This window comes from Schistocerca cancellata, chromosome 7 (assembly GCF_023864275.1).
Source record: "Schistocerca cancellata isolate TAMUIC-IGC-003103 chromosome 7, iqSchCanc2.1, whole genome shotgun sequence".
Classification (NCBI taxonomy): Eukaryota; Metazoa; Arthropoda; class Insecta; order Orthoptera; family Acrididae; genus Schistocerca; species Schistocerca cancellata.
In genome coordinates this window covers 128,865,386-128,870,677 of record NC_064632.1, presented here as the reverse complement: position 1 = coordinate 128,870,677, position 5,292 = coordinate 128,865,386, and the positions used below count along the sequence as shown (strand labels likewise).

The 5,292-nt window shown below is 47.5% G+C and overlaps 1 pseudogene; it reads left to right on the top strand.

The window, feature by feature from the left end:
- Positions 1 to 3,293: 3,293 nt before the first annotated feature.
- On the top strand, positions 3,294 to 3,409 carry LOC126093820 (5S ribosomal RNA; annotated as a pseudogene).
- Positions 3,410 to 5,292: the final 1,883 nt, after the last annotated feature.

The window sequence follows — 5,292 nt, the reverse complement described above, 5'->3', positions numbered from 1 at the left end:
TTTCGATTTCTTCACTTATTTCCTGCAGCCATTTCACCTTGGCTTCCACGCAGTTTCTATTTATTTCATTCTTAAGTGACTTACAATACTGTAATTCTGTCTTTTCTCGAAAATCTTTATACTTCCTTCTCTCATCATTCAGTTGAAATATTTCTTCAGTTCCTTCACAGTTACCTTTCTTGTATCTAAATTTGTCATTTCTACAATAGCCCTTTTTAGAGATGTCGACTCCTCGTCAACTGAACTGCCTATCCTCATATTGTTTGTCGCAGGTTCTATAACCTTACAGAATTCCAGCCGAGCCAAATAATTCCTCAATATCCCAAAAACTCATTTTTTCACGTTGATTGTTACAGACGACTCTCTTAAACTTCATTCTACACTCCATCATTACTAAGTAGTGACTTTTATCTACATCTGCTCCTGAGTATACATTAAAATTCACAATCTGATTTCGGAATCTCTGACTGAACATAATGTAATTCATCTGGAATCATCCCATGTCTACAGGCCTTTTACATGAATCCCTCCTTCTCTGGTGGTTTTTGAAAAGGCTATTCGCTGTTACTAGCTGAAATATTTTACAGCAGTCAATTAGTTATTCTCTTCTCTCATTCCTTTAACTGAGCCCATATTCACCAGCAATCATGTCATCTATTCTCTTCCCTACCACAGCATTAAAATTACCGGCACTTATTAAATTTTCTGACCCAAAAAGACAGCAACTCTGGCAGGTGGGGCTTACATGCAGATCAGTCAGCATCACCACTGTATCTGATCTGGACGGAAGTTGGCACCTGGAGACCCTGCAGAGACTACCACGTGTTAGACACATACACTATTCAGACAGCTGTCTGGTACCGAATACAAGTGACTTCACAAATGTACTAGTGGGTGCCAAAGTCTTCACCATGACTGACTGCAAGGAACTCACTATCAGATACCTACAGCACACCGAGCGGGGTGGCGCAATGGTTAGACACTGGACTCGCATTCGGGAGGACGACGGTTCAATCCCGCGTCCGGCCATCCTGAATTAGGTTTTCCGTGATTTCCCTAAATCGCTCCAGGCAAATGCCGGGATGGTTCCTCTGAAAGGGCACGGCCGACTTCCTTCCCTAATCCGATGAGACCGATGACCACGCTGTCTGGTCTCCTTCCCCAAACCAACCAACCAACCAACCAACCTACAGCACAAGCAAATATACCCAAGACTGTGGTGGTAACCCCATTTCGCCGGCTGGCCGATGTGGCCGAGAGGTTCTAGGCGCTTCAGTGCGGAAGCGCGCTGCTGCTATGGTCGCAGGTTCGAATCCTGCCTCGGGCATGGATGTGTGTGATGTCCTTAGGTTATTTAGGTTTAATTAGTTCTAAGTTCTAGGCGACTGATGACCTCAGAGAATTAAGTCACATAGTGCTCAGAGCCATTTGAACCATTCCTGCCATCTGGTTTGAAGAATGCCGTGCAGACATTGCAAGTTTGTAAGCTTTGTATCTTTAAATGATATTCTGCTATTTTCCAAGATGACAGCACTACACAAGAAACGCCTCAGAACAGTGTTTGACAGAATACACAAATACAGGATAACATACTGTGACAGAAGCAAGTGATATTCCTTAGGCATGCAGTTTCGGCAGCCAGGATTTGTTTGTTGAAAGGCAAGATCTACATCATCGAGGACATACTATGCCCTATGGATTATCAACAGTTAAAAAGATTCCTGGGAGTTGTGAACGTTTACTGTTGACACCTACCACAAGCAACAAAAATTCAAGCACCGCTGATGGCAGTATTGTCATGTAACGATGCAATGGGCCAATGCACTGTGCCATTGACATTGGAAATGCAACGAGCCTTCAAAAAGGCAAAGGCTAGCCTGCAAAAAGCAGTATTTTGGTCCATCCTGTTCGTGACATGCCGTTAGCGATAGTTGTAGATGCAAGTTAGCAACCAATCGGCACAACTCTACAGCGGTATGTAGGAAAGCATTGGCAGCAACACTTTCACCTATGCGTCGAGGCCAGGCCTTTCATAGTCTTTAAGGACCATAAACCTATTACGTTTGCCTTTAACAAACACAAGTACAGCTGTTTCCCACAGTAATTCCACCCACTTGTGTTTATCAACCAGTCACCACAATATAAGACACGTGTAATGGATGGAGAATGTACTAGCTGATTTCTTCTCATGAATCAAAGCTATCTCGTGCACAGTTGATTACAAGCAACTCAGCACAGCACAGGCGACTGACAGACATCTGGGGGAATATTTCCAAAGTAGAATGAAATTCATTCTACAGCGGAGTGTACGCTGATCGGTAGAGCACTTGCCCGCGAAAGGCAAAGGTCCCGAGTTCGAGTCTCGGTCCGGCACACAGTTTCAATCTGCCAGGAAGTTTCATTTCCAAATTAGTTCAATTGGCTTACAGCTTATAGCTTACACAGGTGCTGGTGTTAGGAGTTAAATATATGATACTGTGTGATGTTTCCAGAACCAGCCCCAGGCCTTTTGTGCCAGAGAAGTTATGCAAAGTGGTTTTTGATAGTTTTGATAACCTAGCCCACCATAGCACAAAACCAAGCATTCAACTGTTGACAGAAAGGTTCGTTTAGCTCAACATAAAGAAAGATTGTCGCCAACAGGCGAGAACACTTATAGTGTGGTCACCAATGTGAGATGGGCAATCATGTGCACAAGTTGATGAGAAATTTCCAGAGGCAACAAGCAGGTTCTCCCACATACAGATAAATACTACGGATCGACTGCCTTCATCAGAAGGGTACTGCTACAAATTTACTGTGATAGATACACTGCCGGCCGTTGTGACCGAGCGGTTCTAGGCGTTTCAGTCTGGAACCGCGCGACCGCTACGGTCGCAGGTTCGAATCCTGCCTCGGGCATGGATGTGTGTGATGTCTTTATGTTAGTTAGGTTTAAGTAGTTCTAAGTTCTAGGGGATCTTATGACCTCAGATGTTAAGTCCCATAGTGCTCAGAGCCATTTGAACAGATACACTCGTTGGGCAAAGGTAGTACCAATCAGGAATATCTTGGTAGAGGCAATACAAGAACTTTTTGTAATTGTTTCGAATGAAAAGCAGCCGACAGTTGCACTAAATTATGTTTATTTTAAACCTAGCCTTCTTAGGAAGTCTTACATACTAATAAATGGAAAATGTCTTAGCCCAGCGGCTGCGTCAAGTCCAATAAAAAAATATCTTCAACAGACATAAGTCTGTTTCGAACACGAATAAAATTACACATGACACCGTAAGTCCTCCGCCACTAGAGGTGCCAACGGCCTTGCCGCAGTGGTAACACCGGTTCCCGTCAGGTCACCGAAGTTAAGCGCTTTCGGGCTGGGTCAGCCTGGATGGGTGACCATCCGGTCTGCCGAGCGCTGTTGGCAAGCGGAATGCAATCATCTTTGTAAGGCAAAGTGAGGAGCTACTTGATTGAGAAGTAGCGGCTCCGGTCTCGTAAACTGACATACGGCCGGGAGAGAGGTGTGCTGACCACACGCCCCTCCATATCCACATCCAGTGACGCCTGTGGTCTGAGGATGACACGGCGGCCGGTCGGAACCGTTGGGCCATCCAAGGGCTGTTCGGACGGAGTTGACAGGATGAGACTACAACAAAGATGTGAAAACACAATGCAAAACAGCAAATACCATTTATTAAGAATACACTCCTGGAAATTGAAATAAGAACACCGTGAATTCATTGTCCCAGGAAGGGGAAACTTTATTGACACATTTCTGGGGTCAGATACATCACATGATCACACTGACAGAACCACAGGCACATAGACACAGGCAACAGAGCATGCACAATGTCGGCACTAGTACAGTGTATATCCACCTTTCGCAGCAATGCAGGCTGCTATTCGCCCATGGAGACGATCGTAGAGATGCTGGGTGGAGTCCTGTGGAACGGCTTGCCATGCCATTTCCACCTGGCGCCTCAGTTGGACCAGCGTTCGTGCTGGACGTGCAGACCGCGTGAGACGACGCTTCATCCAGTCCCAAACATGCTCAATGGGGGACAGATCCGGAGATCTTGCTGGCCAGGGTAGTTGACTTACACCTTCTAGAGCACGTTGGGTGGCACAGGATACATGCGGACGTGCATTGTCCTGTTGGAACAGCAAGTTCCCTTGCCGGTCTAGGAATGGTAGAACGATGGGTTCGATGACGGTTTGGATGTACCGTGCACTATTCAGTGTCCCCTCGACGATCACCAGTGGTGTACGGCCAGTGTAGGAGATCGCTCCCCACACCATGATGCCGGGTGTTGGCCCTGTGTGCCTCGGTCGTATGCAGTCCTGATTGTGGCGCTCACCTGCACGGCGCCAAACACGAATACTGCACGATGTTGGGGCGTGAGCGGAAGACGGCCTAACGGTGTGCGGGACCGTAGCCCAGCTTCATGGAGACGGTTGCGAATGGTCCTCGCCGATACCCCAGGAGCAACAGTGTCCCTAATTTGCTGGGAAGTGGCGGTGCGGTCCCCTACGGCACTGCGTAGGATCCTACGGTCTTGGCGTGCATCCGTGCGTCGCTGCGGTCCGGTCCCAGGTCGACGGGCACGTGCACCTTCCGCCGACTACTGGCGACAACATCGATGTACTGTGGAGACCTCACGCCCCACGTGTTGAGCAATTCGGCGTTACGTCCACCCGGCCTCCCGCATGCCCACTATACGCCCTCGCTCAAAGTCCGTCAACTGCACATATGTTCACGTCCACGCTGTCGCGGCATGCTACCAGTGTTAAAGACTGCGATGGAGCTCCGTATGCCACGGCAAACTGGCTGACACTGACGGCGGCGGTGCGGAAATGCTGCGCAGCTAGCGCCATTCGACGGCCAACACCGCGGTTCCTGGTGTGTCCGCTGTGCCGTGCGTGTGATCATTGCTTGTACAGCCCTCTCGCAGTGTCCGGAGCAAGTATGGTGGGTCTGACACACCGGTGTCAATGTGTTCTTTTTTCCATTTCCAGGAGTGTATGTCAGAAAGTGGTACTTAACTTTCGTACAGATTGAGGCATAGCACTTGATGCCTTAAACCTAAGACAATGACATGTAAGTACCTTTGCTGTATCTTGGCAACCTGTATATTGTCATTACAACTGATTTTAATTGAGCAAACACTCAAATTACTCAGTAAATAGCCGTTGCTGTGTCAGAAGGTAGTCTTTACTATACGGAATTGACTGAAGGCACTGAACAATAATAATAGCTGGTGCAACACCATCTGAATGTCCACGGTGCATCATGTTTTGGTGCCAGTT